At 44.4% G+C, this 13782-nt stretch overlaps 1 protein-coding gene across 6 annotated transcripts in view; it reads left to right on the top strand.

Annotated features, from left to right (window-relative positions):
• Positions 1-3816: 3816 nt before the first annotated feature.
• Positions 3817-13782, top strand: part of NCOA2 (nuclear receptor coactivator 2) — a 307971-nt gene continuing 298005 nt past the window's right edge. For 2 of the 6 annotated variants that reach the window (XM_032296311.1, XM_032296300.1), the window contains exon 1: positions 4222-4343. The gene's annotated coding sequence lies outside the window, so the exon portion shown is untranslated. Of the gene's footprint in view, positions 4004-4221; positions 4344-4608; positions 4711-4743; positions 4860-13782 lie in introns of those variants that run through there. The other 4 variants (XM_032296301.1, XM_032296310.1, XM_032296302.1 and 1 more) reach the window with 4 other exon arrangements.

Genomic DNA, 13782 nt, shown 5'->3' with positions numbered 1-13782 from the left:
CTCTTTTTTTTTTTTTTTTTTTTTTTTTTTAAGACAGAGTCTTGCTCTGTCACCAGGCTGGAGTGCAGTGGCACCATCTCGGCTCACTGCAACCTCTGCCTCCTGGATTCAAGTGATTCTCCTGCCTCAGCCTTCCGAGTAGCTGGGACTACAGGTGCACACCACCATGCCCAGATAATTTTTTTTTCTTGTATTTTTAGTAATGACAGGGTTTCACCATGTTGGCCAGATGGTCTCGATCTCCTGACTTCGTGATCCACCCTCCTCAGCCTCCCAAAGTTCTGGGATTACAGGTGTGAGCCACCACGCCTGGCCAATAATGTGCTTCTTAGAGTAGTAGAGATACAAGTGATGAAGAGTAGAATCCTAACACAATCTTAGATATGCAGTGAAGGCAGGTCTGTGACTTGACATTAATTACTTGACATCTCTGAAGCTCAGTTTTATTGTAAGTAAAATGGGAATAATAATACATATAATGACTACTTCAGTAAGAAAAAAATGTTTGTAATACGCTTGACCTGTATTAGACATTTATTTATGGTAGCTATAATATTTAAGGGATTTAGAAGAGAGAAAACAATAAGAATGAAACATTTCATCACATAGTTGTTCAATAATCAAATTGACAAATGTTTTAACTGACCCCCCCCACCCCATGATTACATTTTAATAGAATCAACTATAGATTTTTGCTTTGGCAATTTAAGAGTGCACCAAAATAGAGATAACTGTGCTACACACAGATTTAGCTCACATAATAATATTCCCTTACCTCTGTATAAAGAGCTTGATAGTTAACACAGTGCATTTATTTACACCATCTTGAGTCTTGCACCAATTACACAGATGAGGAAATTGCGATGTTTGGTGACTTGAGGTCACACAGTAAGTTACAGACACTTCACATCATATTTGCTTATATTCTATAGCTCTTTTTGCCATACTGTTACCTCTTGATTATCTCATGATGCATGCTAGTAGTGTTAACTCAAATAGTGTAGAATCTCCCACTTTTATGCAATTTACTTATGAAAAAAGTGAGTACTTTGAAAACTGTGTAAGAGAAGGCAGGCAAAAATAAAAATTATTGTCTTATAGCAGTCATATTCTGATTATTCCTAAGTTATATTATTAAATATATAATTTGTCATTTTCTTTTCTTTGTTGCATTTATGATTCTGCTGACATTTTTGGTGTTTCCTTGCCTCATCCATTCATGGTACGTTGTTTCTACTTCTACTAAATTTCAATAATTTCCTTCCCCTTTATGATCTGCACCCACATATTTTTTCCTTTTGTGTTGTTCTCTCTTGGTAATATACCCAGTTCCTATGTCTTTGCCTTTTTTCTTTCCTTATTCCTTATTTTCCTTTGTCTCATTAAGTCAACTTATCTACTGCCTTTTCTACCTTTTCATTTTACATAATCACAGTGAGGATTCATTACAAATTATGGCTAGTTTTTATAAACAATTGTTCTGAGATCTCACGGGAATCAAAGTTCTTTCAAAGTATGGAAAATGTTTTTTATAAACATGTTTTATGAGCAAGGCATTGGAGGATGAGGTGGGGAAGGGGACATGAGGATTGGAATATATACTATTATTTCTGTTTCACAGATTCAATAAAACAACAAAACACACAATTTCTTGTTAGGTGCTATACAAACAAGAAGACGACTAGGTCTTTGGCTCTGCGGAGCCTACAATCTAGTGAAAAAGAAAGACAAATATATAAACAACTCTAGTGCAAGACAGAATACTGTTACAGCAAGAGCATGAAGTTTAGAGGGCGCCCAGAGATTGTACAAGAGAGAGTTTAAGTCACACAATTCAAGCTCAGGCAATTGAGTAGCACCTGGGCATGGAACTCATCTACTATGCTGTCAGAGGTTTTTGTTTATTTCTTGTAAGAAAACGTCTTCAGCTGTCATAAGAAGTTTTGAATAATATGGGAATGCAATGATGGGGAGTCATTTGTTTGGAGAGGTTTCACGAGTAGATTTAAAAAGTGTAAAATCTGTGATTGCAGAGGACTGATGGACTCTGGACTTCCGCCAAAATGGGAGGGATGGGAAGCACGAAGGAAAATCCTTTTTTTTTTTTTTTTTTTTTTTTTTTTTTTTCCTAAATCACAACTCCTAGTAACTTGCAGTTGTGGGTGAGGACAGGAAAGCAAATCCGGAGTTCAGCATTGTGACAAACCTCAGGTGACTCCCACCCCATTGTAGACACGCTACAGACTGGTATTAGCAGAAGATAGGCCATAGACAAACTCCATTTCCTCTCAGTGCTTTGGGAACATAATTCTATTATTCCAGCTAGCTAAAAAAAAGAAAATCTTTAAAAATGTACATTAACATATAGTCATTGCAAACATTTCAAACGCTAGATAGGTGTGCAAAATAAAAAGTGGAAGTGCCTTATCGCCCACTTCTTATATTCCCCAGCGCTAACATTTGTTGTTATAGGCTTCTAGGCATTTTCCATCCACAAACACACACCCCACATACTTTTTTGTTCTTTTCCCAAATAAATTGGTGGTACACCTACATACTTTATGATGAAGACACGATTAAAAGCACGGGCTTTGGAGCTCACCAGAACTGGGCTCAAATCCTCTCCTGTGTGACCCTGGGCAAATTACTTGTTTAAGCTTCCACTTTTATTGTGAACTGAAAAGAGGTAATGACTTCGGAAGGTTTTAAGATTAAGGTCTACATCGTATATACATCACTCAGCACAGTGAGATACATAGTAAGTGTTCAATAAACACTTTTTTTTTTTTTTTTTTTTTTTGAGACGGAGTTTCACTCATGTTACCCAGGCTGGAGTGCAATGGCGCGATCTCGGCTCACCGCAACCTCCGCCTCCCGGGTTCAGGCAATTCTCCTGCCTCAGCCTCCTGAGTAGCTGGGATTACAGGCACGTGCCACCATGCCCAGCTAATTTTTTGTATTTTTAGTAGAGACGGGGTTTCACCATGTTGACCAGGATAGTCTCGATCTCTTGACCTCGTGATCCACCCGCCTCGGCCTCCCAAAGTGCTGGGATTACAGGCTTGAGCCACCGCGCCCGGCCTCAATAAACACTCTTATTGTCTCCCGCAAGTGACCCTTCTCATAGTAAAAGCAGGGAATATGTTCCTGTCATAGTTTGATAACTGCCGTTAAACAAACGTTGCCGATTTTTTTCAACTAATTACAGTATAAGTTGGAAAAAAAAAAACTTGCTTTTCCAAGGCATAAAACAGACCCGTTTAAGTAACACTTAACGCCAATCTCCACTAGTCCATGTCTAGAGAATGGACTTTCCAGTACAAACTTTTGTGATTTCATGACGTGCTGAGAATTCTCAGCCACGTTAAGTTTTACACCCTGTGTGCAGCATTTGCTTTATCCCGCAATTGTGGGATGGCACCCCTTCCAGCTCCCACAGTCGCGCTTCTCCATCTCCTCTGGAGATGGGAGTGCAATGGGAAAAGCCTGACTCCGTCGGAACCGTGGGGGACTTGAAGGATGCAGGGCGCCTCCGGGGATCGGCGGTAGGACCCGTTGTTGCGTGGGGTGAGGTGCGCCCGAGGGGTGCTGGCCAAGGGGCCCAGCCGGACTGGCGGAAGGGTCCTCTCTCGGCGACCCTAGGACTTGGCTCTCCCCGATCTTCATATTGGGGAACGTCCCTGCCGTCTGCAGCCCCCAGGTCCCACTGCCTGTGACTTGGCGGCCCGGGCCCGTCCCAGTCACTAGTTTTCTTTTTGGCATTGCCCTTTGCCCTCCCATGCAGTCCTCTGTTGACTCTCTCTTCAGTTCCAGTCATCCCTAGGTCACCCTTCCTCTACCGCAGTCACCCATTTTGTACCCTGTCCCCTTACTCTTCTTCACCTCTCCCCGGGCCGCCTTCTCAGAGGACTCTGCCGAAGGAGATGCTGCGGACCCCACGGCCAGGGGCTGCTCCCCTGACAACCCTGCGTCTACCTTTGCCCCTTCCTCGGGGGCGCGAGAGGCAAGTTTCCGCCCCGTCTTTTCCCCGGTGACAGGACTTGGCGGCGGCCACTGCCGGGGAGGGAGAGAGGGACGGCCTGGATCCCGAGCCCCCTCCCCTGCTCGCGAGCTCGCGCGGTCTGTCTCCGCAAGTGCGGAGACGCGGAGGAGGAGGAGGAGGAGGAGGAGGAGGAGGAGGAGGAGGAGGAGGAGGGAGTTGGGGGAGGATCTCCATTGAAATAAACAACCAGGCAGCAGTTATTAACACGGGAACATGGCGGCCGCAGCATCGGCTACAGCTTCGGCGGCGAAGGTCAGCGCCGACGGCAGCCGGCACCTGACGGCGTGACCGACCAGAGCCGGTAACCGCGCCTTCCCCCGGGGCCGCGAGGGCGGGCGGGGGGCGGGCGGCAGGCGGGGGGCGCCGCGTCCCCACCCCCCGGCCGCGACTGCCCTTCCTGCGCCAAGCCCGGGCAGAGCCGTGCGCCTCCGAGAGGCTGTTTTTGTGTGGGGGGACCGCCGCCGGAGTGCGCGGAAAACGGGAGTTGCATCCCGGAGGCGCAGCGACGCTGGGGAGTTGGGGCTTGGGGGTGGGGAGGGCGGGAAGCGGCGGACAGACGCGGAGTCCCCGGGAGAGAAAGGAGGCGCTCCAGCGCCTTGCGAGAGCTCGGGAGACGAGTCCCGGAGCGCGAGGCGGGCGGAGGCTGCAGCTCGCGGCGCCGGCGAGAGGTGAGCTCCGAGGCACAGCGGGGAGGCCGGGGGTGCGGCCCCCGCCCCAAAGAGCGAGTGCCCGCCGACCAACCCGGTGCGGGGTCGGCGGAGACCGAGGTTCCAGCCCCTCGAGGGCAGCGCGGCAGAGCGGAGAAGGTGAATCCGGGGTAGGTGCATTCTTTAATGGAAACGCGGAGCGGCTGCAGCGGAGAGTGGGAGCCGGGCGAGGGGAGGCAGGACTCGGGAAGTGCCGGGGGTGGTGAAGGTGAAGCGGGGTGTCGGGCGGGCTGCGGCGCGGGGCGGGGAAGGGGAGCCGCGGCCCGGAGGGCGGCCCGGGCCCTTGTCAGCGCCGGGGGCGGGGGGCGAGGGGCGCCGAGTGCCGCGGGCGGACGGGAAGGAGCTGCGGCGGGCGGGGCGGGCGGCGCGCTGGGGCCGAGCAGGCCGGGCCGCGGTGGGGGCGGGGAGCCGGGGGCCGGGCCGCGGCGACGCGGAGCCGGGCTCGCCCCTGACTGAACTTTCTGGGTACGGGCGTGTGTGTGTGCCAGAGGCGCGCTGGGGCCGGGGCCGGGGCCAGGGGCGGGAGGCGGGCCGGGAGGTTCCGGGTTGGCACGCCAGCGCCCCCTTTTCTCGCCCCCTTCTCCCCGCCCCTGAAGGGACAGGCCCTCGGGGCCCCAGGCGGGAAGCGGGAGGGGCCCTCGCGGCCGCCTCGCGATGGTCACGCCCCGGGCCCGGCTCCCTCGGGCCTCTGGGTGGTGCTGGAGGGGGCCTGGGTCTCGCTGCCGGCTGTGCTCCCCGCCCCCTCCCCTCGGGGGAGTCCCGGAGGCGCCTCTTCCGAGACCGGGGGTGGGTCGGTCCCTGGTTAGATGGCCCCTCCCTCTCCCCCTCCCTTTAGTGGTTTCCGGGGCCTGCGGGACCGAGGGGCGGGAATCGGGGACCAGAGCCCCTTTCTGCCGGCCCGGAGCTGGACTGGGCCTCACGCGTTCTGGGTCCGTCACTGGTAGGGGAAACTTTCCTAAACCAGAGACCGAGCCTGAACACCTTCCTCCGCCACCTCGTCCTCTAATCCCACTCCCACTCCACCTCCTCCGACGCCTTCCCCTCCCACCGACCCGAATCTCGCTGCGTCTGACTGATGGGGCAGTGAGCCAATCGAAGGCGGGGAGCTGACCTGCCGGGTGTCGGTGAGCCAATCGTGCGGACCGGAGGAAGGAAGGGGGCGGGGTTTCTCCGGACCAGTTAGAGCGGAGTTGCTTGCGGGGCGGGGGAGTCGTGGAGACGCTGAGAGCGAGGTAGTCTTGGCCATCCCCTAGTCACCCGCTCCTTGATCTCTGGGGTTGTGTCACTTAGAGGGGCTTCGACCCGGGGAGGCATGTCGAGATACTCGAAGTCTTGTATGTCTTTCGTACTGAAATAGACGTTGTCTTAGAGACGACGAAGTCTAAAGCCACTTTAGGATGTGCAGTAACTCCCCGAGGCCAGTTTCTAAAATGGCATATGCTGTAGTGATCCTGTCTTGGACCTCAATGCCGGGTTTACATACTAATGGTCACAGAAGTTACCCGTTTACTTCTATTCGGTTTCACTCAGCTACGCCAGAATGGGGACAATGAAATTTGAAAGGGGCCCCTGAGAATGAAGCCATCTGAGTAGGCTCACGTCAACTGATTATTGGGAGTGGAAAGCATCATTGTTCCTAATGGCCTCACTGGTTCCTTGTTTAATTAGAGCACCAGTCCCCAAAGTGCACTCGAAACTTCGGCATTTGGGGATGTCATTAAAAAAAAAAAGTTTTGGTGTATGGTATGCATTTTTTTTTTCTTCTTGCTCTTTCTTGGGTAAACAAAATGAAGTTGGGAACTAAAGCATCACTGATTGAAACATTAAGTGTGGGTATTTAAGGAGGAAAGCTAATCAAAGAATATTTGTCTACAGGAAAAAGTCTGAGTAAAATGTAGTTTGCCAGATTACTCCCACACAAAAGATTCTTAAAAATAATTTTAATTTTCTTAAACACTGCTGAATTGTACAGTGTGGGGGTACTTTTCTGGTTTATACAAGGTTAGGAGACATCTTTGGTTAACTGTTTATTGGGCGTTCAGTCAAGTGACTTTCAACTCTTGACGTTTAGGAACGGAGGTCTTTGGTTCTCTATAAAGATCACAGGTTGGTCTGCAGGAATCAGTCTTTTAAAAAGAAAGCAGCTGCTACAAAGCGTGTGTGTGTTTGTGCGCGTCTCTATGTGTGTGTTCTTGTTCTTTGTTGGTGAGGTTAGGGCACACTAACAGAAGTAATACTCTCTTTCTTACCTGGAATTTGTAGAATCTTTGGGAGTTTGAATGAATGAATAGTATTAGATTAAGGATGAATGCATTCATTTTGGTCATAAGTATCCCATGAATTTAATTTTGGGAGTATTTTTCTTTTAGGTATGTGCAAAATAAGTATCTTTTCTGTAGTTCAAGCCTTTATTAATATGGGGTTACTAAGAATTGAGGGGAACTTTAGTTCTAGGGAACAGCATTTGCCAAACTCTACAAATGTGTTCTGTTGTAATATACTATTTTCAAATTTACCATGTGAATTCCCAATTCAGGATCATTTTGGGCACATGTAGACGAGAATTAATTGCATTTTGCTGTAGCTCTTGAGATGTTGTTTGTGATAAAATAGTAAAAACAGAGAAGATAAACCAAACACTTACTTAGACTGATAGAGGTAGGGAATATTATAAACAACATTCAAAATTGGACAACATTCAAAACCCCCCATCATTTGTTAATTTAGTTACTGATGGGCACTCTGACACATGCCATTCTCTCTTTCGTATGCTTAAGAGCAACATATTATTTTACTTAATTATATATAACAATCCTTGAAAATGTTTTCAGATTCTTGGTTACCGGGAGAGAACCAAGTCTCGTAATGCCTGGCTTGGGGGAAAAAACCTCTCAAGCATATGGAGGCATCTAGAAAAAGATGTGCATCGTCAGCTGTGATTCCATTGTGTGCTCTCAGACTGGATCTGAGCTTCCTTCCTCCTGGGAATTTCAGTCTTAAACAGAGGAGTTCTTTGACTTTTAGATGTCAGAATACTGAAGCAGGAGGGTAGAAAAGAGCTCACTAATTATGAATTTAATGTGTTTTGGGTAGTTAATATATTTTGGATTTTAACCCTTCATGGGTTAAATATAATTTAGATGACTTTGGCTTAGTGTAAAAGAGCATTTTATTGAAGATATAAAATGTAGATGTCGGAGGGGGACTTGGGCTGTGGATAAAGGGGTAATGCTCCTTAGTTGTCTTTATTTATAGTTGTATCTTATTAAAGCTTTCCAAGCCTCAGTAGCATCAAGGATCTGTGAGCAGTGCTTCCATTACATGCCCTGTATTTAAGGATTCAGTACCGTAGCTGTTTCAAATCACATAAGGTTGAAATGTGACCCATAAGTTGACAGCTTGGATTTCTTGGGAAAAATGGTTTGTGTTGTATTCAGTTTAAAAGCAGTTCTTTTAAGTACTCGTTGGATACTGGATAGTAAAGAAAAAGAAAAAAGGGAATGGTCTCTTTAGACAATTTTTCTATAAGATTAATTTTCTAAAATGCACAGTGTGCCCTTACTTGATACTTTGGCCATTATTGTGTCATGATTGAAGTTATATTTAAAAGCAAAATTAATGCTTATTTATTGTTATGACAAAACTGCTATTTTGAAAATTACTAACTTTAATACTTTGTGTGTGTAGTTTTGTTTGGTAACATATGTTATTACATGCTTTACTGATTTTAGGTTAAGAGAATAGGAGGGAGAAAATAAGTCACTGCTTTAAGGTATTGGTCTTTATTGCAGCAAATCGCAAAATCAGCAGCAAATCAGGATCTTCTCCTGTAGTGAAAGAATAAGACTATAGTTCATACTAAAAATGAAAGCCGTTTAAGAGAAAACGGAACAAAACCTTCATTTCTTTTTGTACCCTTTCATATTTCAGGCTAATTTTACCTGTATGCCTAACTTTTCTAAACAAACAAAAAAGGTTCTAAGTGTTTTCTTTTTCCTTTTTTGTTTTTAAAGACTTACAGAGGGTTTATGAATTGCAAGCTGTAAAAAGAATGTAATATTACTCTTTAAAGTCTATTACAAGTAATGTCTTGAAAAGCTATGAAATACCATTTTAATGTTGCAGACCTTCAATTTAGAGATCATAAAGAAAACACTTCTTTATGGGTTCTAGATGCTAATATCTAGATAGAGGTGAGAATGTGACTTTTGTGGATATTTTAGAAGCTGATGTAGTTCTCTTAGCTGTTGTAAAACTGATTATGAAAAGGAGTGGAAATCTTAAAGGTAAACTATGAAGGCAAATGAAATTAAAAGACTAGGTGGTCTTCCGGTAGATCCTAATACTGTTAGCTTTTAGGACAAAGATTTTATGTGTTTACTCTATGAAATGTTGATCAGTGACCACATTTCTGGCTCCCCGTGCCTGTGATGACATAATGCAATTGTGGAAATGTTGATTCTAGGACAATTTTCAGTTGGTTCCCTGGTTGGAAATTTCTAGAGAAGAATTAAACGAGCAGGGAACCTTTGGTGATGTTTTACATAGCTGTTTTTGAGGCTTTGGAAACAGGATCATCATTTTGGGTAATAAAGCAAGAGAACTGCTTATAGGTAGAAGTTATTTGCAACCAGTTAAATGTTCTAAAGGAAAATAAAACATCTATACTTTGACTAGGCATCAGCTGACAGATACATGGAGAATTGAAGTTAGCCTGTTAATTCTGGCAGAATTTATGCTTTGTAGTTAGCCAGTTCCAAATTGTTTTGAGTTCCCCCGGCCAGCTTTAAATCTTACTTTGGTCTTGTTGTTGTCATTATTATTATATTATTATTTTGAGATGTGGTCTCACTCTGTAACCCAGGCTGGAGTGCAGTGGCATGATCACAGCTCACTGCATGTAGCCTTGACCTCCTAGGCTCAAGCGATCTTCCTGACTCAGCCTCCTAAGTAGTTGGGATTACAGGTGTGCATCTCCATGTCTGGCTAATTTTTGATATTTTTTGTAGAGATGAGTCTTGCCATGTTGCCCAGGCTGGTCTTAAACTCCCGGGCTTAGGTGATCCTCTCCCCTTGGCTTCCCAAAGCACTGGGATTAAAGGCATCAGCCACCACACCTGGCCATCATATTGGGCTTTTTGGACCTTGTCTTTGCCTTCTTGTCTTACTTAACTGTTGTCTTATTCATTTGTTCATTTAGTCATTTGGTGAGTACTCTGTCCTGGCCTTTTCAGTGTACTTTCATAGTATAAATCATCCATTACGGAGCCAGTGATTAAAGGGGGAACATAGAGTGGGTGATCACATTTTTTGGCTGGGGAGGAGGTGGGAGGGGACATAATTGCCTTAATTTCAAATTGCTTTAGTACTTAGGATCTGTTCTGTGTGTGTGTAATTTTATGTGTGTGATATTATATTAGCACATTCTGCTTTGATTTGGGTTTGGGTAGTCTTTTCCCTGAAAATAGGATTATAATGTTTATAATAAAAAACTTGTTAAATGTCCCCTTAACTGATTAGCTTACAACTAAATAGATTTCGTTTAGTGAAGGTATGAATATTTAGAATTATTTTTGTTTTATTTCCTCTGGAATCATGTTGTGTCCTCTGTGGCCTTAAGTCCTATGTAGTGTATGGTAAGGATGGCACTCTTTAGTTGGTCAAAGGTGATAGGCAATGCCTGTGGATTGTTGCTGCTTTAGGACGACACATTTTGGGCTTTAACTACCTAGGTTTTTCAAGGATGGAATGCTCCTGTGTGCAGCCTTGTGTAAGTATTCTGCTGTGGTTGTAAGTTTTTCTACACGTAGCTCATTCTTGCTCTTTTTTTCCCTTTTTTTGAGACAGGGTCTCACTCCGTTACCCAGGTTGGAGTACAGTGGTGCGATCTCAGCTCACTGCAACCTCTGCCTCCTGAGTTCAAGAGATTCTCTCACCTAAGTCTCCTGAGTAGCTGGGACTTCAGGTACACGCCACCATCCCTGGCTAATTTTTGTATTTTTTGGTAGAGATGAGGTTTCACCATGTTGGCCAGGCTGTTCTTTTTTTTTTTTTTTTTTTTTTTTTTGAGGCGGGGGACGGAGTTTCGCTCTTGTTACCCAGGCTGGAGCGCAATGGCGCGATCTCGGCTCACCGCAACCTCCGCCTCCTGGGTTCAGGCAATTCTCCTGCCTCAGGCTCCTGAGTAGCTGGGATTACAGGCACGCGTCACCATGCCCAGCTAATTTTTGTATTTTTAGTAGAGACGGGGTTTCACCGTGTTGACCAGGATGGTCTCGATCTCTTGACCTCGTGATCCACCCGCCTCGGCCTCCCAAAGTGCTGGGATTACAGGCTTGAGCCACCGCGCCCGGCATGGCCAGGCTGTTCTTGAACTCGTGACCTCAAGTGTTCCACCTGCTTCAGCCTCCCAAAGCACTAAGATTACAGGCGTGAGCCATTGTATCTAGCCCATTCTTGCTCTTGACTGAAAGGTGTATATTGGAAGAGTAACAATGATAACAACGGAAATAATAATAACAGCTATCATTGAGTGCCAGCAACCTGATAGAGCCTTTTTTGATATGTGCTTCATTCTTTGATTCTTGCCACAACCCTATAAAATAGGGGTTACCTCCATTTTCCAGGAGACTCAAGTGAGGTAGGTCCTGTGCCTGTGAGCAAAACTTTGGGAGGAAAAATTAACTTTGCCACTGAGTGGAGGAAACAAACCAGAAACATCAGAGGGAATGGTTGAATTTGGAAATGTCTTTCTTTTAGGAATCTGAGAAAGCAAATGTTTGTGGGATGTTATAAGGTTCAGTCTACTTGATAAGTCCATAAGAAGGATGAATACATTTGAATAGTACCAGTCCTGCAAATTATATCACCAGGCGTCTCCCAGACCCTTGCCTTAAGGAGGGCTTATACATACTGCACAGAGATTATTCTAAGACCTATGAATAGTCTCTAGCTTTTTTGGTTATCAGCTCAGTTTTTAACAATTCTTGAAATTACAGATTTTTTTTCTTTTAATTTTCAAGAAATAAGAATTATAATGGGTGAAGTAAAATAGTTAACATTTGTTGAGTGCTTACTGAAAACCAAGTGCAGGGCAAAGGTGCCTCTACAGTACTCTTGTATTATGTTTCTTACTAGAGCATTGAGAGGTAGAACCCTGTTCTTGTTAGCTGTGTTACCCAGTCCTTTGTTGAGATAACATAGATCAGTAGTTCTCCACTAGTGAAAAGGAAAGGAGTAGGGAATGTATTTTGAAAAAGCGTATTCAGGTTGCCTATTGTTCTCACAATAAAAAGCTCAGAAAATAAAGCTCAAGAAAACTTGATTGTGGGGGATAGGTAGAAAATAGATCGACAGCTCTATAAAGGATAGAGGCTTAGAAAGGATAGAATGCTGATAAAGGTATTTGGCTTCTTTAATTCTAGTATGTTTAACGGTTGGGTGCAGCTTGCGTGATGCATGTTTGGTGGATGTTTTGTAATCCATGTAGCATGGATGACTTGGTGTTGAGGTATTGTAGTCCCAAAAAGAAGGCTGATAATATATTCAGTCATCTGACTTCTGCTCTGCTATTTGTGGAATTCTCTCTGCTCAATTGTTTGCAGGGAGCGCAGAGAGCTTTCAGGGAACTGTTTCACCTGCACATGTAGGATCAGCATGCATTGCTTTTAATGTTCCAGCTGCTGAGCCTGAAGACCTGTTGTCATTGATGAAAATATAATGCACGGTATTTTGTATTATTCATTTAGTGTGTCCATTATGAAATGTGACCCAAAAACTTCCAAGGCTTAACTTGGAGAGCATTAGTTCTGGAAGTTCCTGTTGGTGCTCACTGATCTCTGCCCATTGAAGTCCTGATCTAAATGAGGATTGTCTTTTTTAGCAGATCATTCCTGCTTGTAAAATCAGTTCATGATTCAATTGTGAAACAATTTCCCTTGTCTTTGGTGTTATAGTAGCATTTGTCAGAATATTTCATATTAACTTACCTTAAAATTTCTAATTCTACTGTTAATATGCTTAAAAATGAAAAGCTTTCAGTTATTGTCAAAATGTTTTTAGATTCCTAAATAAGGAATAAGGAAATTCCTTATTAGAATTCTGAATGTCGGGAATATGTGAATTTCTACAAATTTAATCTAATATTGTAGCATTTCTAGAAATTACAGAAGCTAGTTGTGGTAGTTATGGAGACAGGCAGTGGGGGCTTGCCGGTGCTTGAGGTGTTTCTGCTGTCCTGCATCTGCCATCTTGTGCCGGCAGCCTGTTGTGGCTGTAGCATAGGGTGTGCCTGGCATTAAGACCAAACTCCAGTAGCTGGCCACTTACTGCGCAGTACTTTGACATCAGGGTAGAATGATAAATACTGGCTCTACATCTGACCATTTTGGGTATGAATCTTTGCACATCTTTCTCCTCTACCTTTTTAAAATCTCTCTTCTCTGACTTTAATTTTTTCTTCCAGTTGAAGATTAAATATGGTGGTAGTGAAATGAATAATCAAGATTATGGGGGAAGTCTGTTGCTATCATTAAGGATTTCATGTATGTAGATCATGTCTGATAATGATCTATAGTTTCTCGAACCTTTAACAAACAGATTTGCTCTGATAAAAGCACTTAGTGAAAAAGCCAGCTATTTGTTAAGAAAGCAATTACATTGTTCCTGTGTTAAGATCGCTTAACCCAAGCACAGTGAGGTAATTGGCTGATTTGTTGTTGGAAGTTAGTCAGTTGCTGGACAACATTGTGGTCCAGAAGACTGGGGCTGAGCTTCTGTTGTAATAGGATCAAGTGTTAACATTCCTTAGCTTTTATATATGTATTTTGTTTCTTCCCTGTTTAGGGATATTGTTATAAACCCTACAGTGTTAGATGTCATGAAAGAAGGGATTAAAGTCATCAAAATGGTGTAAGCTGATAATTTAAGATTGGCAAAAACTGTAGTCAAATTGCTAAAACTTTAAGAATGCTTGCCTTTTTGGAGTTTCTCAATGTATTTTCAATTTCTGTAATTCTGTTTTGAGACTTATTT

This window comes from Sapajus apella, unplaced genomic scaffold (assembly GCF_009761245.1).
Source record: "Sapajus apella isolate SASKATOON/1434 unplaced genomic scaffold, GSC_monkey_1.0 scaffold35, whole genome shotgun sequence".
Lineage (NCBI taxonomy): Eukaryota > Metazoa > Chordata > Mammalia > Primates > Cebidae > Sapajus > Sapajus apella.
The sequence above is the reverse complement of the archived record's forward strand: the minus strand, read 5'-3'. Positions and strand labels throughout refer to the sequence as shown.